Raw genomic sequence first — 23,674 nt, forward strand, 5'->3', positions numbered from 1 at the left:
AGCTTATTTTGGCTTCAGCCAGTTTGAATAGATTTCGTTCCTTGCAAATCAAACAACCTCCATTTCTTTTATACTTTTACTCAGTGATATTGGGTAGCAAGGATCACTGCTTTACAGACACATACACTGGGAAGATACAGTGTATGCATATATATCTCAGTATTTCAAAGATGTTAATGCTTATTAAGTAACCTACCACTGGGCTCCCATGGGCATAGCCTCTGTGCACTGTCAATGCAAAGAAACCATCAGCCAAGTTTCTTTTTACATCAAGTCCACATGTCTTAAAACTCCTTTCCTCTCTTTCTTCTCACTCTCTACCTCTCTCATACCCAGCAATGTCCCCAAAATATCTTTCTCATTGTTTTGCTCTCAGCTACCCACCAAAAATCCTCTCCCAAGCCTTCTTGGGCTCTCTCTTTTCTTCCCTACCCTTCTCCTGCTGCTATTCTTCCATCCAGCCTTTCTGGTGCTCCTCCCACTATCACCAGGGTGTGGAAGGAAAGGAATATCTGAGAACAGTGGCCAAAGGACAAGTAGAGGGTCAGAGGTCAGGCAGAGGGAACATTTTGTTAACAGGCAAGAGAAAATACATATGCTATATACAAAACATATAATTAATAATAGTATACTGGTTAAAATAGAAACCACAAACAGTTATTGTTTTTATGTTTATATTTTAAAAGTCAAAGCACAAAGCTTTACTACGACACAAATAGGAGACACAGAGGTCCCCAAGAAGCCTTGAGCACAAACCAGGACTTAGAGGCTTGATACAGCTATTTATCATGATCTCTCAGGAATCTGTGGGTTGATGCATCTGGGTGGTTCTCCATGCTCTCTGGTGTACCTGCATTTGGATAAGAACTGGGGCTGGGATCTTCTGAAGGTTTGATGGGGCTGGGTGTCCAAGATGGCATCTTCACCTCATGGCTGATGCCTCAGTGCTCCTTCATGTGGTCTCTCTCTCTGATGGAGTAGCCTCCTTCATGAGTGTTCAGGGCTAAAGGAGGCAGGAAGAGATGCTGCCGGCCAATAAGTGCTAAGTCCACCATCACTTCTGCTGTCTTCTGTTGGCCAAAGCAGTCGCAGAGTCCACCCACATTCAAGGGGGAGGGAGAGAAAGGGACTCCACTTCCTGATGGGTAAGAGAGATACAGTCATGGCCTTCTTTGGAAAACACAGTCCATTGCAGATGGCATTAAAGTTGTGTATTTAAATCAGAGGCAAATATTCCCTACAATTAAGGGCAATCCAAATAAAATGAACTGGCAAAACTTTATGAAGTGCTAAACCAAAAGAAAAAAAATACCTTCCCACTCCCCACCCCCAAAGTAGCAGAAATCTTAATTCAGCTCAACACAGGTCCCTTGTCAGAAGGTAGATGCTCTTTGGCCAGGAGGAAACATGCCGAAAGAGTAAGGTAGTAAGACACAGTTAAAATCCAACTCAGCTTAAACTTTAACTGTGTTCCTCCATGGTGCCAGAGCCCACGTTGTCTAGCCACTACCCACAGTCCTCAGAGATACTCCAGCAAGACTGCTCCACTGGTCCCTCCACAAAGAAGAAGTCACCAGGGGGCTTTCTCCCACACCACCGTCTCATGACATTGTGTTCTTCCCTGCCTGTGATTCACTCAGCCCTTGTCTCTCCCATATCCCAAACTCTCTCACTGCCACTCCTGTATCATGAGGCTATTCCTGGTGCACTCCTCTGTCCTGGAACTTTAACTCTGCCTGGAGGACACCATGTCCATTGCAGCTTTCTCAAGGAAAAATCGTTTATTCTTCACACTCCATGTACCTTAAGCTCAGAAGGTGACTTTGCTGTTGCCCATTGTCCCCATTGCCGTGGGCAGACCTTTAGTGGCTCCTCCTTTTATTCAAAACAAAAGAAAGCAAAAAGCAAACTAACTTCTTTTGAGACGTGCCGTTTGGGGAAACTACTCTGTCCACCTCTTCAGATCTGTCATCTCCACAAATCCCAGTCAGCCCTGCTCTGACACCTGACTCCCAATCTTCCTTTAAAATGACTTTAAATCATAGCATCATTCTGTTTGTTTGGAAGAGTCATGAATCATACCTGTTTCTTGCTTTCTCACCCAGTTAACATTCTGGTACTCTCAGAAGTGGCTCAGTCTCAGCAGTAAGTTATGGGCCACCCTAATCCTGGATGACTTAAACGGTTACCTGGGAAGATATACATAATCCTTTGGTCTCTCTCTCATTTCATTGGTCACATCAGCCACCCAGGCCCATGGTCACATTCTGGACATTGTCAGCACCCATAATAATGTCGATATCTCCAGAAGGAAAATTCAATCCGCCTACCTTCTGACCACAATAATCTTTCCTTCCAGCTGGCCTGTTCAGCTAGCTACTCCCATGGCAGCTAAACTTTCTCCAAACCTAGGGAACCTAGCTTTGCAGGAGAGTCACACGACTGAGCAGATTGCTTCCACCATCATCGCCGATTTCAAATAGATTCTCGGGCTGCCTGGAAATCTCATTAAATTTTTCTAGTCACATTTTCTGCAATGACCTTGTCACACTTTCTCCAGTTCCCCAAATCTATGATAGTCTATGATAGTCCCTACTATCACACTCCCAGCAGAAGGCTTTACTTCTCTTCTTACCATATAAAAGACAATAGAGGCTTTAAATGAGAACTTCCTTATCTCACAGCTATCAAAAATAAGAAATTCCTTGTCTACTCTAAACCCACCTTTCTTCCTCTGGTAAAATACAGAAAATCTTATTTCTCTTTATTTAAGGACCCAAGAATATACAATGAGGAAAAGGTAGTTTCTTCAGGAAATGGTGGTGGGGAAACTAGATAGCCCCATACCATACACAAAAATAAACTCAAAATAGATTAAAGACATAAATGTGAAGCCTGAAACCATAAAATTCCTAGAAGACACATGGAGTAAACTCTTGGATATTGGCCATAGCAATACTTTTCTGGATCTGTTTCCTCAGGCAAGGGAAACAAAAGCAAAAATAAACTATTGGAACTATACCAAACTAAAAGCTTTTGCACAGTGAAGGAAACCATCAACAAAACCAAAAGGCACGCTACTGAATGGAAGAATATATTTACAAATGATATATATGATAAAGGATTAATATCCAAAATACATAAGAACTCATACAACTCAACACCAACAAAACAAATAATGCAGTTAAAAAATTGGCAGAGGACCTGAATCACAGATGGCCAACAGACACATGAAAAGATGTTCAACATCACTAATCATCAGGAAAATGCAAATCAAAACTACAATAACATATCCCCTCACACCTGTCAGAATGGCTAGCATCAAAAAGAGGAGGTATAACAAGTTTGGTGAGGATGTGGAGAAGAGGTACCCTTGTGAACTGTTGGTGGAAAGGTAAACTGGTGCAACCACTCTGGAAAACAGTATGATGGTTCATCAAAAAATTAAAAAAAGAAATACCATATGATCTAGTAATTCTACTTCTGGGTATTTACCAGCTGAAAAAGTAAACACTAATTTGAAAAGATATATGCACCCCTATGTTTATTGCAGCATGATTTACAATAACCAAGATACGGAAACAACCTAAGTGTCCATCAATAGATAAATGAATAAAGAAGATATAGTGTATATATATAATAGAATGAAGTCTTGCCATTTGTAACAACACAGATGGACATAGATGGTATTATGCTAAGTAAAATAAGTCCAATAGAGAAAGACAATTATCATATGGTTTCCCTTATATGTGGAATCTAAAAAACAAAACAAATGAACAAACAAAAAACAGAAACAGACTCACAAATTCAGAGAACAAACTGGTGGTTGCCAGAGATGAGGAGGTTGGGGGGTCAGGCAAAATCAGTGAGGGGAATTAAGAGTTACAAACTTTCAGTTATAAATTAAATAAGTCACAGGGATGAAAAGTACAGCATGGAGAATATAGTCAATAATATAGCAATAATTTCATATGGTAATGAGGGCAACTACACTTACCATGGTGAGCATTCATAATGTATATAATTGTCAAATCACTATGTTGTACACTTGAAACTAATATAATATTATAAACTATATTTCAATTACAAAGAAAAAAAGAACTTGAAAACTTTTCACCATCCATCATTTCTACTCTCTCTTTAATATTTAATCCTTCAATCTCATCTGGTTTCTTCCTACTTGAAAACCATATAAAAAATAAAATAAAATCTTCCGCAATTTCACATGCCTGACTCTCTACCTCCCTATCCTTCTCCTCTTTACAGGCAAACTACTCAGAAGGGTTATTTTGCTCACCTATTCACTCCTTAGCCCATCTGGCCTCCAGCCCCAACATGCTATTAAAAATAAGTCTCTGTGGGGTGCCTGGGTGGCTCAATTGGTTGAGCGCCTGACTCCTGATTTCAGCTCAGGTCGTGATCTCACAGTTTGTGCGATCAGGCCCTGCCTGGGGCTCTGCAGTGGCAGTATGGAGCCTGCTTGGGATTCTCTCCCTCTCTCTCTGCCCCTCCCCAGCTCTCTCTCTCTCTCTCAAAATAAATAAACATTTAAGATAATACATCTCTGTGATCGTTAATATAGCTCAAGTTAATGGGCACGTGTTGATCTTCATCTTATATTACTCTTAACAGCCCGAGACATGGCTGCACACTCCCACTGTTGTGAATTCCTCAACACCACCTTCTCCTGGTTTGCCTCCCACCCCATCAGAGCTCTCCCTCTGTCTCCTTTTCAGGCTCAACTTCCTCTACTTTGATGATGACATTCCTTAAAGCTTAGCATAAGGTCTTTTTCTCATCTTACTCCTAAGCCATCTATCTCATCAATGGCCACCTGTGGGTAGATTAGCCAACCTGTGTATCTCTAACTGTAAACCACACTCTGAGCATCAGCCCCTTACACATCTCTCTACATGAGGTCTCCACTCACACGTCTCAAAAGTTTATAATACTCAACTTGTTCAAAATAACACTCACTATCTTCTCCTCCCCCAGTCTCCCCCTGCACCCACCAGAGTTCCTCATCTCATTGAACGGCAATGACATCCATCATTATCCAAGTCTGCATCTTAGTGGTCATCCTTGGCTCCTCCCTCTTCCTCACTCTGTTCAAATCCAGTCATCACTGCCTCCTATCAACTACCTTATAAATATCTCTCAGGTCCATCCATTTCTTTCCATTTCCACTGTCACCAATGTAGTCCAAACCACTGTAAATCTCTCAGCCAGCCTCGCTCAGAAATCTTCCTGCACCCATTCTTCTCTTCATCTGGTCAATTCCCCAAACTACAGCCAAAGTGATTTTCCTAAAACATAAATCCTGCCAGCTTAAAGTATTCTTAACACAATCTCATTGCTTTTAAGATGAGAAAACAACCTTCAACATGGTCCACGTGGTCCACATGGTCCTACATGGTCTCTCCCTACTGACCTTTCTTCGTCTAGCCCTGCCTCACACCAGAGCTCTCAGGACTCCAGTCACACTGGCTTACACTCAATTCCTAATGCCTTCTGCCACTCTCCCACTCCCGTGGCAGCCCATCAGCAAACATTGGTGATTCTGCTCTGAAATCATATCTTGAATCCAAACTCTTCCCATCATCCCCATCTTCAGGATACTAACCAAAACCACCATCATCTTTCACCTGGACTACTGCCACAGCCCACTGAATGATCTCTCACTGCCCTTTGTCTTGCTCCATTCGATCCATTTCCAATCACCAACCAGCATGATGACGTACAGCAAAAGTCCAGTCATGTACTTACTTCCTAAAATCTTTCCAATGGCTCCCCACTGCAATCAGAATAAAACTCAAAGTCCTCAAGGCTGACCCCAAGCCACTGCCTAATGTGGTCCCTGCTTACCTCTCTGTCCCCATCTGTTACCAATGCCCTGCTTTTTTTGCTGTATGCTAGACACACGGGCCCTCTTTCTAACCTTCTATGTTCCCATCTCAAGACCTTTCCTTGCTCTTTCTTCTCCTGGAATGTTCTTCCAAGCCTCTGACTGGCTGCTCCTTTTCATGACTTTGCAAAGAGGTATTGCCTGCTCTCTTCCTCTCCTGTGAAAGTCACTCCATTGCTTCACCTGACTTTCCAATATAGTACTATGTTCAGAACCTTCCAATGGCTGCTTCCTGTCTCAGAGTAAAGTCCCGACCATAGCCAGAAAGACCACACATTATCTGGCCACAATTTCCTCTTTGATCTCATATACCACCTGCTTCCCTGTCACTGTGCTCCATCCATACTAGCTTCCTTGCTGTTTTCCCAATGTCTCAAGTGCCTTCCTAACCCAGAGCCTTTGAACATTCTCATCCCAAAATCGACATGAATTAATCTCTCGTGTCTTTTAGGTCTGGCTCAACTAACACTTATCAAAAAAGCTCTTCCTTGAGGATCCTAATTAATATAAGGCTCCATCCCTACTACCATCACTCTCACCTTTTAACTCCCTTCAAAATACTTACGTTACTTAATATGGTAAATGTTAACTTGCTTTCTCAGGAAGAATTTTCTTCACAGCTATTTTTATTGTTCTTAGATGAGTTGATAGTTTTTCATTAAATAAATGACTGAACTATCTTAATTTACCTAATTGATTTGTGTGTCTAATATATCTGTATGTCTTTAGGTCTTCTCCACCACCTTCCTTCCCCACACGGCGGCGGGGAGGCCCTTTAAGACACGGCCCTACAGGGAAGACGCGGTAAATTCAATCCCACTTACAAACTGTCTCTAACTTCTGTATTTTCGGATCTCCCCACTTTCTCCCAGGAGGCTCCACTCCCAAAGAATCTCGGACTACGTCCAGTCAGTCCTTCGCTATTACAAATCATGCGGCCAAGAATGGGCGTGGGTATATGCAATCCTTTTCATCACTGTGATACATTCTTAGAAGTGGGATTTCTGGATCAAAGGGTAACTGCCTACGCAAGTTAAATAGCTGTTGCCGAATTCGCCGCCACCGGGTTCGTACCGTTTTGGAGTTCCACCGGCAACGTGTCAGAGCGCCTGTTTTTTCACAGTTTCGCCCGCGCCAACTCAGTGTCCTTAAGCTTTGGGGGGAGGGGAGGGTTGCCATCCGACAGTTGAGACACGGGCTGCGCTGAGCGCGCCCTTCCACATCCGACCTCCAACCCCGCAACCCCACCCAGGACTCCCGCGGGGACCTGCGTCCTTGCGGACCCGTGCGGGGGAGGGGCGGGCAGGCGCGCACGCGGGGGGCGGGGAGGGGCGGGCAGGCGCGCACGCGGGGGGCGGGGAGGGGCCGGCAGGCGCGCACGCGCGGGGCCCCCCGCGCTCCGCACACACGCGCCGCGTCCCCAGCGGGTGGGCTGCGCGCGGCGGGCAGATCCGGCCTTGCTCAACAGGATCGAAAGAGGAAGCGCAGAAAGGGCTGAAGTAAACACTCAGGAAGACCGTTGCAAAATAGATGAGGTTCTCGGGTTTTCTGGAGCCATCATCTGGCCCCACATCCCTTAGTCACTAATACAGCGAGCGACCGAGAAGGCTCAATTCGCTAGGGAACGCTCCGGAGGGAAGGGGACGCGCGTAGGGGCGGGATGAGGGAGGAAGGCCCAAGTTTTCTCAGAATTTAAAAAACTACAACTTTCGAGGGTGTGGTGTAGCAGTGAGGCACAGACCCGATTAGTTGGAAAAAGCAGTCCCCGAGTTTCAAGAGTCTGCATCCACCCGTGCTCCTCCCTGTGTGTCTCGAACCGAGCGCCCTCGTGGCACCTCGATGCAAAGCGGCGCGGCGGGCGCCTCACGTCTGCGCGCTGCGTGGGAAGGGCAGGGCTGACACCACTTCCTCCCCGAGGCGGCGGACCTGAGCCCGGGTGGAGCCCAGTGCGCCGCGTCGCCTGCCCCGCCGCTGCCCCGCCGCCGGCCCGCGCCCCGCCCGCGCGGAGTCCCAGCCGAGCTCCGCCGAGTCCCCACGCAGCCGTCGAGGTAAGCGGCGCCGGCCCCGTCCGAGCGCCCTGAGAGCTGCAGCCGGGACCCTCGGGGCTGCCGCGGGACCCTGTGTGTCCAGCGCGTCTGCTCCCGGGCCCGACCCAGCTCCCCGCCTTGGCCGGGAGAACGCGCTCCCCCCGGCTTGGCCCTCCAGGGGAGCGCGTCCCCGGGTCCCCTCCGCCGACTTCAGTACTTGACCCAGCCACGCTGGGGGTTGGGGCGCGGGCTCGTCTTCCCCGCGTTCGCTTTCATCACAATTTGACTGATTTCCTGCCCAGAAAGTTGCTTCAGAGATAGTCGGGGAACCCGTATGAACCCTCACCTGTTCAGCTGTCCAGAGCCCCAACTTGACCCCTCTGGAGGAATTCCTGGGGGCATTTTAGGGCACCTTAGATTAAATGCAAGTCGTGCAAGAATGAGAGTGACGATCGAAGTCTGATGTATTTTAGTGTTATCGTACTTTAAAACTTTTGGACAGTGTTTTCGTCGTTTTAAAAACATCTTTACCAGTGATTGTCCTTTTCATTTTACAAGAAGGTAGAGGAAAGATTTGGACAGCAGGTGTAAGTTCCATAATTTGGTTTGGGGGGAATGCCCAGAGTGACGTTTTATAGCATGAAGGAAACTAACTAGGATGCCCTTACATCCAGGGGACCTCAGCCCAGGAGTCCCCCAGGAGACTTTGTCCCTTGCACCTCTTACTGTCTTTTCGGGAAGGTATTTCTTTTTCATACCATTGTGGAAAGGTAAATGTGTAGTTTCCTAGTGCCACTCAGAGTAAAGCTGTTGAAGAAGAACTTTAAATGTGGACATTAGAAAAAAAAGCAGTATCAGAGGAGAGTAACATAGAGAAAAGGTGAATGACTTGATTACTCCCAAGGATATTATTTCTGGTGGCAAACTGTGGTTTAATAAAGGCAAGGGTACTTACTACCTACTACTAATTTTAAATTCTGGGCCTCTGAACAGAAATTTCAGAAAGAGAGCTTTTGTCCCTTGGAATGAACCTCCAATGCCAATTTTCCCTCAGGCCTCACTGCAGTAGTCTTACAGTTAAGATTGGCTAGCAAAATTAACAAAAAAACTACTGAGAAATCTTCTATAATGTCTTCCGGGTGGTATTTCCTGTCTGTTCAACGTGTTGTGAAAGGTCTAAGAAATTTAATGTCATCTTCAGGCTGTTAACACATAATCATTTCACACCGATACTAATGCTTGTGGGTTTTTTCTGGGTATTTGGGAGATTTGGATTCAAGCTCCAAATCCGCCTTTAACTAGACAAGATTGGCCTTGATTAAGTTGCCTTAACCTCCCTGGACCTGAGAGGGAAGCGAATTTGTTTGACTAGAGTATGTCTGTCATTATAATAGCAATTGGGAAACAGCTATAAATTCTTTGAATTTGTCCTGCCTAGAATACTAGCAAAGTTAGAATTGCTGATCACACAGAAAAGAATGGAGAAAATCATACTGATAACATATTTTGTTAAAGTCTGAAATATCAACAGTTTTGAGACCCTTTGTTTCTATAGAAGGTCCTCCAAAAATAGTCCATTTTTGTTCTATATGTAAAATGGCAGGTTTCCATTCTGTTGAAAAAACTGAGGTAGAGAATTGATGTGCTCAAGCTTGGACAGGTCAGTATTAGATTCCAAAATTCTTCAGTTATTATTACTCAAGAGATATAACTTTGTGGTATGGATTACTTAATGATTTAGTTACTTTAAATCTTAAACACAGTACTTACAAGGTTATACATATAGTGTCCATTAATTTTTTCTTATTTTTATATCCTAGGAATGTATAACAATCATCCACTTTTTTTACCTTTATTCACTCATAGTAAAAAGTTTTAGATATTTTCATATTATTATTAGAATGAGCTATTTATAAAATTTATTGCCATAAATGTCTGTTTGATATGCCACTCTGAATTTCTTTAAACCATCCTACTTTCAAAAGCATTATTATTTTCGTTTACTTCTAATCCTCTTACATCTTATTTTAATTATTTTTATGTCCAAAACCTTTCAGTGAGTCCATAAATCTTATATAAATTAAGTCGGCATTTCATAGTTTATCACACCAAAATATTTTCAATGCTAAAGACCTCATAGTTTATTTTATAGGCAATAGAATGATCTTAGTAATTCTCACCTGGAAATAGAACAATTCTTATTAACATAATTAATTTTTTAGGATGTAAATGTGTCTAAGTATTTTTTTAAACTTTATTTTATTTTGGGGGGAGAACACAAGTTGGGAAGAAGCAGAGAGAAGGGGACTGAAGCAGGCTGTGTGCTGACAAGCTGACAGCAGCGAGCCCTGTATGGAATTCAAACTCCCCAACCATGAGATTATGACCTGAGCTGAAGTCAGACAATCAACCAACTGAGCCACCCAGGCATCCTTAAATATGTCCATATTTTATGTCAGTTCTGTCATCCTCTGTGGCAAGTAGCTTAAAGTTTAAGCAATTATTACAAATTGAAGTACATCATAAATGCCAGGATTTGAGGTGTTAGATTGAGGGTATAGCTCACACTGGTTGTATAGTCATGTTTTTCTGTATTACAGTTATGAGAAACATGATTTGTAGGGGAAACTGCTCTCTGTTTGGAAAAGTTAACAGATTTCTCTTGAGAAGAGAGAACAGCAGCACTAAGGAATGGCATTGAATAAGCCATAATCAATTTAAGGGGCTAAGGTTGTACATGCACAGTAACAAGGCAGGGCCTGTGGACAGCTTCTAGGGACTAGAGAATGTGACCTGCCACCACAGCATCCCCATTGTCTAGCCAAATTCCTGGCACCATAGTTAGGACTCAAAAAGTATTTGCTAAATGTGCAGATATAGCAGTTCCACTTGTGGGTTATGCCATCAGAATGTCACAAGCCCCTGACCCAGGGAGCTCTGTTGGTACCAACCCTGAGGCATGAGCAGGCAGAGATACAGCACCATTCCAAGGGACCACACCTTCTCAGCACATGCTCTGAAGCTGGAATTCGTGATGCAGTTTCCAAACATTTTCTGAAGATTGGTTAAGAAAGTTGGGGCGCCTGGGTGGCTCAGTCGGTTAAGCCTCTGACTTCAGCTCAGGTCACGATCTTGCGGTCTGTGAGTTCGAGCCCCACGTCGGGCTCTGGGCTGATGGCTCAGAGCCTGGAACCTGCTTCCGATTCTGTGTCTCCCTCTCTCTCTGCCCCTCCCCCGTTCATTCTGTGTCTCTCTCTGTCTCAAAAATAAATAAACGTTAAAAAAAATTTTTTTTAAAAAAAGAAGGTTACGCAGAGGGTAAGAAGCAGAGCTGACCTTTGAACTGAGCTAGTCTCATACAGCACCCCTTAGGAGCTGTACCAGGGACAGGGCTCAAAAGGTGAAAAAACATGGGCCCTTTGCTCAGTGCTCTTCTAGTCTAGAAAGGGGGGACATGAATGGGTACAGTTCTACACATGACCAGAGTCAGGTGCTGTGGAAGCACATATGAGATCCCTGTACCACAGTGGGTACAGGGAGGATGAAATTAAGATAACCAAGGAACTTGCCTTGCAACAGTGGGAAGACAGGATATTATAATCAGTTGTGAAGTTATTATATTTATATATGTTTTTTGAAAAATTAATTCTGCTTTGGCAGCCATCACGTGTTTTCATTTTTATCTTTATGCTCATCCCTCTTGATAGCTCACCAGGTTGATTAAATCAATGAAGCAGTGAGTATATATTTTTTAAAATTTCTACTGGAGATCTTTCTGATTTGGTTTCACATCACAGACTCATTAGTGAGACGGTTGTGGGCAGGGAGAGGGTTTAAATGCTAAGTCACACGGCAATTATGTTTCCACAAACCGGCTAGAAGATTTATGTCCAGGGAGCTATATCCTATCAAACTGGAAGAAAAATAAAGAGCGGTGGTAGAACAAGTAAGCTAGACTAGGTTTATTTTGTCCTTTTTTATTATGAAATGTTTCATGCATACAAAAGATGGTGTATAATGCATATGTTAATTATAACAAATAATAAAGCCAACATCTGGATACCTATCATCCACTTGAAGAAGTAAAATATTACCAATCCATCTTCTGACGTCCTCTCAATAGCATTCCCCTTTTTTCTCAATAGAATATTCTGTACATCAGTATTCTGAATGTGCTGATTTTTTTTACAAAGCATTTAGAAAGCATGTACATGTATTTGCAAAGATGTCAAACTGGGAATTAGAGTACACTGGCCCTTGGGAGACTGTAAGCACAGTTATAAATAGAGTCTCCTGTTAAGTGAAGACGTCTTATTTTAAATAGCGTAATGGGGCACTTGGGTGGCTCAGTGGGTGAAGTGTCTGACTTTTGGTTTTAGCTCAGTTTATGATCTCACGGTTCCTAAGTCTGAGCCCTGCATCGGACTCTTTGCTGACAGTGTGAAGCCTGCTTGGGATTCTCTGTATCCCTCTCTCTCTTCCCCTCTCCTGCTCATGATCTCTGTCTCCCTCAAAATAAATGAACATTTAAAAAAATTAAAAATAAAAAGCAAAGCAGGTTATAAATGATTAAGAGTAAGTACCACAGAAATAGGGGTATCTTAGTTATTACTGAAGTGACCAAGATTCATCAGGGGATAAGTTTTAAGGGTAATAAATATATTAGGAAGTGTTCAGTTTTTCATATTACTTAGATTTCTACTGAAAATACAATTCAGTCATTTAAAAAACATTTGCCAAGCGCTATTCTAGATGTTTGAATGTGTTTCTGAGTGGGTGAGGCAAAGATCTCTCCATTGCGGAGTTTGTATTCTAACGGGGAGATACAGACAATAATCAGTAAATGTAACAAATAAGTAAGTAATATAGATTTAATAAGTGAAAAGTGCCATAAAAAAGTCAAAGTTGAGCAAAGTAAAGTTGTAGTATTTAATAAGGTGGTCAGGCTTGGTCTCACTGTGTAGATACAGCTTGAGCAAAGTTTTGAAGGAGTTAGCTAACAGGCTATCTGAAGGCACTGTGTTCCCAGCAGAGGGAACAGCCAGTGCCAAGGCTGTAAGACAGGGTTCTTCCTGGTATATTCAAGAAACAGGGAATCTCACATGGCTAGAAGGTGGGTGAGCAGGACGAGAATAACAGGAGATGTGGCTGGAGAGGAGCATGAAGAGGTGGCAGATCATGTAAGGTCTTGTCGGCCATTGTAAGAAGTTTGGCTTTTACTGCGAGTGAAATTGAGGGACTGTTGTGGGATTCTGAGGACAGGAGTAGCATGATCTGACTTATATTTAAAAGGCTCACTCTGACTGCTTGAGGATGAAAGCCAGGAGCCCATTAGGAAGCTTTGGGAATCACCATGTTTTTTGAGGGTGAGGTCAGGATTTTTTGACAGCATGGATATGGGGTTAGAGAAAGAGGAGTCAGCAATGATTCCAAAGTCTTGACCTAAACAGGTGGAAGATAGAATTGCCATCAATTGGCATGGGAGGTTGGAGAGGAGATGGTCAGAAGTTCAGTTTGGGATATAAACATAAAGTATCAATTGGTAATAACCATGTGCTTATTACATATAAGGCTGAAGCCATTCAGGCTGAGTAGCTATTTGGGAAGATATTGTTGTTATTCTCAGTATACAGAATTAGAAATGATGGTTTGAGAGTTAAAGAAATGGAACATAGGGGCACCTGGGTGGCTCAGTCGGTTAAGCATCCAACTTTTTATTTCAGTTCAGGTCACGATCTCATGGTTTGTGGGTTCAAGCCTGGCATCGGGTTCTTCACTGATGGTGCAGAGCCTTCTTGGGTTTCTGTCTCCCTCTCTCTCTGCCCCTCTCCTGCTTGCTATCTCTCTCTCAAAATAAATAAGTAGACATTAAAAGAATTAAAAAAAAAAAAGAAATGGGACATGAAACCAGATCTTTTAGAAAAAGAAAAAAGTTTTAACCATTCTTTCAAAACTTGCTGAAAGGAGAAAAAGAAAAAAACTTGCTGAAAAGGTTGACTAGTAATCTTTATTATACAGATAAAATAAGAATATAGTCAACTAATCAGTAATATTCCACTTCCATGAAATGCTAGACAATGAAAATTATCTTTAATGACTGTAAAAGCAAAAAATAGATACTAAAGACACATTCATAAAGTCATTACTAGTAACCTGGGCATTAGGCAATACAAGGTTTCTATGATTGTGTTTAGCAGCAAATTCTGAGGGAGGAAGGACAAAGGCCTTTTCCACAAAGGAGACTTTTATCTAAACCAGAGGTTAAGATATTTATATTTTCAAAACCCAAGACCAGATTTGGAAGAGAGGGGAGCTTTCTCTTGGCACAGCTGGATTTCAGATGGATGCAAGTGTTCAACCAGGGCCAAAGGTTCACTAGTAGTTGTTGAAGAATGTTAGATGACATGGTTATAGTATTTTGAAAAGTGAAAGTACTTTCTACCTCATTAGGAAGTAGCTACTGGAATGATGATAACTGACGTTTCATTTGTTCTGGTTATAAGAGCCATCAAAGCAGTGTACTTATGGAATGGTAGTATTTAGTGGAACACCAACCAAGTGGTTGATTACCATTTAATAGACTATGTTTTTCACCAGGCAAAACTCCAGTCTTCAGTTAAATACATTATTAAGATTTCATCTCAAAAAATAAAAGAATCAGGGAAGGGGGGAATACCATAAAATCTTTTGCAGGAGATTTACAGTATATTAATGAAATTACTGATTAAGTAAATTTATCTAAGGCTACTCTATTTATAGTACAATATTACAGACTCACTTAGGTCTCCTAATACCATAAAATTCACAACTGACAGGTCAATGAACTAAGTAGATTCAGGATATAGTATGGGTTTGTTTTGTTGTTTTTAAGAGAATAGCTTCCTTCTGGTTAAATTCCATAAGTGATATGGCTTACTTAGCAAACCAAGAATATTTCTTAACATGCTTACTAATTCAGTGACATTACTTTTCCCCTGTTGTAAGGAACAAACAGAAACGAAGTTGCTTGGGCCATGAATGTAGTGCTGTAAACACATGGCTCATAAGACCACTACTGAATAGAGAAGCTGAAACCCCAAGGTAGCTCACTACACTGTCAGAGCAGAGACAGCATCCCTCAAGGCTTACAGGGGCTTATGGCTCTTATGCATGTGTTTGAGTTGCGTGAAACTCTGCTCAGCATGCTATAATTATAACTTTTGTTTTCAGTTTCAACACACATCTGCTGAAGGCCAACAATGTGTCCAGTGTGGAGGGTATAAAATAGAATAAGATGTGGCCCCTAACCTCAAGAAGCTTCCAACTGAGTGGGAGAGACAGACCTGTAAATAAACACATCCCAGTGTGTGATATACAATGATAGGTACAGAAATAATACGATGAAGAGTGATTATAGGGAAGACATCATGTGGAGGTGACTGTGGGGCCCTTGGAAAGATAAAGGTATTTCCAGGCAGCCCAGGGAAAGAAGGCTACCCCAGGTACCACACATATGAAATAGTTGGGCAGTGCTGCAGCATGAAGTGCAGTGGGAAAGGAAATGGAGCAATTCTGATTTAACACTTGGTGAGTAATATTCAAATTAGGTTCATATGGTACAGTCACCATAATCTATCATCTCTGAGTCAAATGCTTAGGCACTTGTAATAACAGAACTGTAGCACTCCAGACCAACCCTGTCCAACAGAAATATAATACCAACCATGTATATAACTTTAAATTTTCAAGAAACCACGTTAGAAACAGTAAAAAGAAACAACACTAATTTTAGGGATATATTTTATTTCGTATGTATCCTGAATGATCACTTAATTAATTAATATTAATTATGCTAAATTGCATTAAATTTAATTAATGTTAAAATTATTGGTGAAGTCTTCTTTCATTTTTCCATACTAGGTCAGATCAACCATGTTTCACCCTTATACCACATCTCCATTTGGACTAGCCACAATTCATGTGCTCAGTAACCACATGAACTCGTGGTGACCAAATTGGACAGTACAACTCTAGATAATGGCACAAATATTGTATCTTAACTATGTGTTGACTTCTCAGCTGCATAGAGCATCTTAGATGAATTACGAAGTAAGCTAAAGGGAAAAAGAAGGGAACAGTGTTTTCTATTAGTATGGAGTCTGTCCCTGGAACCTGATTTTAATTCACATTTAAACCTGTACTCAAATACTTTGTTAGTTCTCTAGCAACAAAAACAAACCCAAATTATCATTTCTTACCTTCCTTTTTATTCTTTCTCTTCCCCTCCCACCTTGTTTTTGGATTCTTCCTAATAGTAACAAGGACTGAGAAAGAATGGAAATAAATAAGCAGAGCGGTATGCCGTAAACCCACATCCAGCAAAATGTGAGCTGTTGCCATAGTCAACAGTGGTTGCCATCTCTCTCTCTCTCAGTCTCTCTCTCTCTCTCTCTCTCTCTCTCTCTGTCTCATTGCTTCCACGTACTATTTCATAAGCATCAACAACAACTCTCTTTGCAGTGGTTCCAAACTCTAGAAATATACCTTCTTTTGGCTGGCGGGGAGGGATAGGTAATGATAAGACTTGGAAGATAGAGTCGGTTTGATTCATGGGTATGGTTTAACAAGGCTCAGGGATATTTTTATGCCCTCTCCTATCTTCTTCAGAATGGTTAAGAATTTCTGTCATAGAAACAATATTTACAGATGTCCTTTCCAGTGGCTTGGTCTTTGGAAACTGCCTGGTCCACAAAAAAACGGTAGTCCAGCCAGTTTCTAGGTACACAGAAATGTAACAAACAAAAGTACCCATCCAGTTGCGAACATGGGATTGTGTTTGTGAATATGTGACTGACATTTGTCTCCACTGCTTGTTTTAAATGGAGAGTAAAGTAATAAAAGTAATGATGATGATGATGATGATAATAGCTGATATTAGTATCACTAATATCACTGTGCCTGGAACTATATACTAAGCACTTTACAGACACCATCTCATCCCCATGAAACATGGACTGTTCTTATTCATTTTACAGCTGGGGAAACTAAGCCAACAGAGAGGTTAAATAACTTGCCCAAGATTACTCAGCAGCTGAGTATATTTACTGAGTAAATGGTGTGTGTCAACACTTGATGAAAATACAAGGTTCCACATCTGAACTCATAATGTGGTGTGAAAGACAGACACACAATTATATTAGAGCTGGACATACACACAGCGTAACAGAGGAATGAGCAAAGCAGCTGCGAGTTTCCACCTCTTAATAATCACAGCCCTTGTTTTCGGCAGGCAATGTGGCATGCTGATTGTTAACATGAACTTTTGAGTTAGACCCAGGCACAGTCCGGTTCACCCGTCACTAGCTGCATGAGCACACACAAATTATTTAATTCCTCTAGGTTTAAGCTTTATAACCTATAAAATTAGAATTTTGAATTAAATTTAGAAATGTGAATTAGCATGTCACCACATCAGGGGATTATTTGGGGAATTCAGTGAGACACTCTAGATGTCTGACCTGTAATGATTGTCCCATATTTATAACTCCTACTATTCTTATTTTAAAATAGGTGCTAATACATATTAATGTGAGCTAGCATATATTGAGTTCTAAGTGCCAGTCATGGTACTAAGAGAGCTGAGGCATAAATTTTGCCTCTGCAACATAGTTGAGAAGATAACAATACCTATAGAGATAAACCGTAAGGAAGCTGATAAACTTTCGAATAACGGATCCTAACACTGCTGCTACAGGATTTGAGATGAGGGTAGATCACCAGGATCCAGCAGTGAGCCTTGAACTGGCCTTGCATAACGAATAAGACTAACAGAAGTGGGGAAAAATAGGAGAAACAGCACAGAGGCAACATAAAGGGTGTGTATAGAGGAAGAGAAACAAACTACTTTCACTGTAAGCAAAGGTTTAATGAGAGAAAGATGTCGATGACTTTGGAGTGGTGCGTGGGGTGGATTGTGGATGAGCTCACCCTAGAAGATGTTTTCTCTGAACAGGCTTTTCTGGCTAGCTGGGAAGATGCCAGGCTGGCCTGCACACACACAACAGTAAAGCCGTGGATCAGTCACCTAGCCTCTGCTTCCCGACTAGAAGCACTGGCCTCCCTGCCACCTACTCCTTCACCTTCTGCTTGTCTTTCTCTGATTGACATGGACTTTCCTGGTTTGGTATTTGTACCCCTTGGAACAAGGGTGCTTGTTGATATGGGGAACTGCTAATGTTCCTCAGGCTATAGTACAAACCCCGATCACTCCTGGAAAAGGTGTTTAAGGGGGCAGTTGCCCCTGGTGCATATTGACAAAGGAGGGCCTTGAATGGCCCTCCACAATTTGGTACAAAAAGACAAGAGAATAATTTCATTTTTGACAGGCTGTCTCTGCTGCAGACAGATCCATATTCAAAATTTGTGTTACTCAGGAACCTGCTGAACCAAATGGTGTAGGGAGTTGAGACTCTTACCAAGAGGCAAAGAAATGATAGAAATGCCAAGAAAAACAATATATTGCTTAGCTGATTGAAATATAAAGGAGCCATGAATTAAGAACTGTGAATGTATCATCATAAAAAAAAAGCATTTGAGGATTTTCAGTTTAACTTAGTAAAGTTACATGGTAACTGTTATGTGAAACACATATAAAACACATCCACTTATAGAAGTTGAATTTCACTCCATATCTGCTGATTCCATTGTTTGGGGTTCTTGAGGTTTGGGGGTTTTTTGTTTTGTTTTGCTGCTCGGTGTATTTTAAATTGAGGATTAATTTCTTTGCCAGATTAATCATCAATCTTTCTATGGGTGGATTCAATCTAAGGCAGTGTTGCTGGAGTCTGGTTCTTTGTGGGAGCAAACATGAGTTTACCCTAAATCCATTTGGATTGGTCCTAGATTATAGCAGTATGGTGCTTGCTGTTACAGTTTCTTTTTATTTTTATTATATTGGCTGGTTCACTGTTATGTACATTTGCACAAATGACTCAATGATTATGTTTGGATTGGATATGCAGAGAACTAGAAGTTATTACATTACAGATAGAGGAAAAGAGCTTTCGGGGGGGGCGGGGGGACCTTAAGGTGTAAAAAACACTCTGCTCTCAATAGCATTCATTTAAAAATAATGGCTCACACAATATACAAAATTTAACGCAAAATAGATCATAGACGTAAATGAAGAGCTAAAATTATAAGACCCTTGAGAAAAACATAGGGGTAGATCTTTATAACCTTGAGTGAAGTAATAATTTGTTAGATATAACAGTGAACACACACACACACACAAATTGAATAACTTGGACTACTTCCAAATGTGAAACTTTTCTGCTGCAAACAGTGCCATCAAGAAAGTACAGAGACAATGCACAAAATAGAACAAAATATTTTATTTTCAAATTATGTACAGAGAGTCCCAACTTATGATGGTTCAACTTACAATTTTTTAACTTTACCATGGTGTGAAAGTAATGCTCATCCAGTAGAAACTGTACTTTATATTTTGAATATGGATCTGTTACCCAGCTAGTGGTATGTGGTACAAGACTCTCATGATACTGGGCAGGGGCAGTGAGCCTCAGTTCCAAATCAGCCACATGGTCGCAGGCTAAACAACTGATACACTCATAGCCATTCTGCACTCATGCAACCATTCTGTTTTTCACTTTCAGTGCCATATTCAATAAATTACATGAGATAGTCAACATTTTATTATAAAATAGGCTTTGTGTTAGAAGATTTTGCCCAGCTGTAGACTAATGTAAGTATTGTGAACACACTTAAGGTAGGCTAGGCTAAGCTATGATGTTTGGTAGGGTAGGTGTATTAAATACATTTTTTACTTAGGATCTTTTCACCTTACAATGAGTTTATTGAAACATAACTCATCTGTATCTGTTAAGGGACTTATATCCAGAATATTCAAAGAAGTCTTACAACAACAACAGCATATATATATATATATATATATATATATATATATACACATATACGTATATGTGTGTATATATATATATGTGTATATATGTGTATATATATACATATATATATGTATATATATGTATATATATACATATATATATGTATATATATGTATATATATACACATATATATATATATGAATGACATATAATCCACTTTAATACTAGGGAGAGGATCTGAGTAGACTTTTCTCCAAAGAAGATATAGAAATGACGAATTAGCACATGAAAATTTCTCAGTATCATTGGACATAAGGGAAATGCAAATCAAAAGCACAATGAAAACTTTATACTTGCTAGGAGGGCTACAATTAAAATGACAGACATACATATTGATGGAGAAATTTGAACCTTTATACGCTGCTGGTGGGATGTAAAATCATGCCACAGATTTGGAAAAACAGTCTAGCAGTTCCTCAAAAAGTTAAAAGTTATCATGGAACCCACAAGTTCCATTCCTGGGAATCCCCCTAAAAATGAAAACATATTCCATGCAAAGCCTTGTATACAAATGTTCATAGCAGCATAATTCATAATAGCTGAAAAATGGAAACAACCCAAATGTCTACCAGCTAATGAATGGATAATCAAAATATGGTGTTTCAGTACAATGAAATATTCAGCAATAAAAAGAAACAAAGTGCTGATGCATATTACAATGTAGATGAACTTTGAAAACATTATCATAAGTGAAAGAAGCCAGACACAGAAGACCACATATTGTACGGTTTCATTTGTATGAAATTCCACAGTAGGCAAATTTATCTTGAGAGAAAGTAGACTGGGGGTTGCTTAGGGCAGGGGAGGGTGAGGGAAATGACAAGGACTGCTATTGGGTATGGAGTTTGAGAAGAAAATGTTCTAAAATCAGATTTTAATGATAGTTGCACAACTCTGTGAATATACTAGAAACCATTGAATTATACACTTTAAATGAGTGAGTTATATGTTATGTGAGTTACGTCTTTTTTTTAAGGTTATTTATTTTGAGAGAGACAGAGCATGAGCGGGGGTGGAGCAGAGTGAGAGAGGGACACAGAATCCGAAGCAGGCCCCAGGCTCTGAGCTGTCAGCACAGAGCCCGACGACGTGGGGCTCGAACTCAGGAGCTGTGAGGTCGTGACCTGAGCCTAAGACAGATGCTTAACTAACTGAGCCACTCAGGTGCCCCAGAGAACTGGGCTTTAATAAGAAAACTCTGGTAGCATTTTAGACACTGGATTTAAGGAAAGACTAGAGGTAAAGAGATAAATAATAAGCAGATGGCAGAGACCTGGTAAGACCTATGGTGGAGCTGAACGGCGGTGGTAGTGTGGAAAGAATAGGACAAGTTCAAGGGCATTAGGAAGGCTGCATTGACAAGACACCCTGGCTGACCCAGGTGAGGACCTCAGGAACAGGAGGCTAACAAGATGCCCCTGAAGTTCCTGAGAATGTGGCTGAGGGGAGATAATTGTACTATAGGCTAAGACAAATGTAGGCTGGTTTGGTGGGGGGGAGTTGGGGTGTCATGTGGGCAGAGGGAGAGTCGTGTCTAGTTGGCTCCTATTAGCAGGAAGGCTGAGTGTGATCTTCGCAGACGACCACTGCTATTAGATTAGCCACCCTGTATGTCTTCACTGAGCTTGCTCTTGCCTGTGTCTCATCTGCTTCTCCACTTCTTAATGTGGGACTTCTGTTTCAGTTCCACAGTTCTGGTGACTTGCTCACCAAACTTGAGTGTCTTCTGCCCAAATACCCAGTCTCAGCCTCACTTCACTACTCTGATCTTCCCTGGGATCTGATTCTCACCCAGAGCTGTACCAACTTTCTCCTTAGTTCCCCAAATAAGCTCTAATTTGCATCTTGCTGAGCCACAACTTATATCGGCAAACCAAGGGGGGTGAGGGGCAGGGTGGAGAAGAGGAAGCTGGAAGGGGGCCATGTTGTGGTTGAACCACCACCCTTTGTGGGAATGCCCTGCAGACAACGGAAGTTAAGTGTCGGGCTCAGTGTGAGGAGAGAGATGGAGACATGGATAAGTGAGATGTTTCTGCTTCACTCTGCCACGGTATCTACAGAGATTAGATAATAGGAATAAAAAGATATTAGATATTTCTATTAGATAATAGAAAACAAAGATCAGGGAGGATCTACCCCAAAGTTAATCCAGGATCACAGAAAATATCTAAATCACTTTTCTAAATAATTTACTTCAAAAAGTAGTTAAAGCTGCATCTTTGTTCATATTGATGACATCTGGATATTTTTACTGTCATGCCTTTGCCAAGGCAGCCGCCTAGACAACAGGAAGATGCATGGGATGGACAGTGTGAGGACTTAACGGGTGGTTTCTTAGAAGTTTTACAGAGACCTTTGTCTGGAAAGGTCCATGAACACCTTACCAAAGAAATTAACCAAGCACGGTACCACATTTTTCTCTCAGTGTCCTTAACAAAATGAATCCAAGTTGTCTCTCAGTATATTATGTCTTTTATATCAGGGCATCATGGGACAGTCGCAGTGTTCTAAAATAAGTTATTGGTGGTAAAGTTGGTGCAAAACAAAGACTATAATATGCTAGCCAAAAACATTAAGACTTTATTTCATTTTATGTTTCCATTCTGGTAAGATTATAAAGCAGCAAATTCTTTAATATTCTTGAATATATTTCTGCTTTCCATATGTTCCATCATTGTCTATTTTATTCTTACACTGTTGTTGTTCTGCTTTAATTATTGTCATTGTGGAAGGCTTTTATTCTTTTTATTTCCCCTTCCAAATTTCGTCTGAACTTGGCTCTCATATGTGTGTGTGTACCTTTTACTGTGGTAATTTTTCTAGATAGTTTGAAATTGTCTTCTGAAATTTTCTCCTCTGATCCTTAAGTTGTTAGTAAAGTGCTTTTCTCTTAAGGATTTATTTTATTTATTTAATATTTTATTAGTAATTTCTATTTTTATTATATTTAATCAGAAAATACAGCCTGTACAATTTCTTCTTTGGAGAATTTATTGAGATTTTCTGATGTATGATGAGTTTTTAATAAATATTATGAGTTAAGCCTATTTTTTAAGGCAAAGCCTGATTTTTTACTCAGATCCTCTATATATATAATTTTCCCATTAATCAGCCAAATATAGAGAGGAAATACGTTAACCATTGCTGAGGTCATAATTTTGTAAGCCAAATCTTAAGTATTATTTTCCATAGAACATTGATTTAGTCTTCAAAAACAATTTGTATACATAAAAGAATATATTTTTGGCTGGAAAGTTTGTTTAATAATGAGTCAGTGCTGAACCTATACAAATAAAGCTAAATTCTTAATTGCAGTTGTTGTTCTGGAGAACTAACAAAAATAATTAGCTTCTGACAAGAAAAACACTCCCTGGAAAGTTACTAAGCATAGTAACAAAAAACAAATAAAATTCCTTTTATTAAAATAATCATAAGATTTGGGGTGCCTGGGTGGCTGTCGGTTGAGTGTCTGACTCTGGGTGAGGTCATGGTCTCACGGTTCATGGGTTCGAGCCCCTAATCAGTCTCTGTGCTGACACCTCAGAGCCTGGAGCCTGCTTCGGATTCTGTGTCTCCCTCTCTCTGCCCCTCTCCTGCTTGTTCTCTCTCTCTTACTCTCTCTCTCTATCTCTCAAAAATTAATGAACATTAAAAAAATTAAATTAATAGGAGTCATAAGATTCAACCATCAGAAACAACACATGAAAGGTATATTTTCATTTGAATTTTCTTTTCACTAAGAATGTTTAGAGTCTAGGCAAGAAAAACAAGGAACTAT

The 23,674-nt window shown here is 40.9% G+C and overlaps 1 protein-coding gene and 1 long non-coding RNA gene across 5 annotated transcripts in view; one reads left to right on the top strand and one right to left on the bottom strand.

Annotated features, from left to right (window-relative positions):
• Positions 1-657: 657 nt before the first annotated feature.
• LOC102956468 lies at positions 658-7,754 on the bottom strand. 4 transcript variants are annotated; one of them, XR_006219691.1, is made up of 5 exons: positions 7,647-7,754; positions 6,980-7,058; positions 2,083-2,189; positions 1,804-1,875; positions 658-1,138 (listed from the first exon to the last, which is right to left on the bottom strand). It is a non-coding gene; the product is annotated as an uncharacterized LOC102956468 (long non-coding RNA). The 4 variants fall into 4 exon arrangements; XR_006219689.1 differs by lacking the exon at positions 1,804-1,875 and having other exon boundaries at positions 7,647-7,735; XR_006219690.1 differs by lacking the exons at positions 1,804-1,875; positions 2,083-2,189 and having other exon boundaries at positions 7,647-7,735.
• Positions 7,755-7,879: 125 nt separating this feature from the next.
• Positions 7,880-23,674, top strand: part of LOC102970811 (amyloid beta precursor protein binding family B member 1 interacting protein) — a 98,799-nt gene continuing 83,004 nt past the window's right edge. The window contains exon 1 of the mRNA XM_042991261.1: positions 7,880-7,953. The gene's annotated coding sequence lies outside the window, so the exon portion shown is untranslated. The remainder of the gene's footprint in view (positions 7,954-23,674) is intronic.

Source organism: Panthera tigris, chromosome B4, assembly GCF_018350195.1.
Source record: "Panthera tigris isolate Pti1 chromosome B4, P.tigris_Pti1_mat1.1, whole genome shotgun sequence".
Taxonomy (NCBI): domain Eukaryota; kingdom Metazoa; phylum Chordata; class Mammalia; order Carnivora; family Felidae; genus Panthera; species Panthera tigris.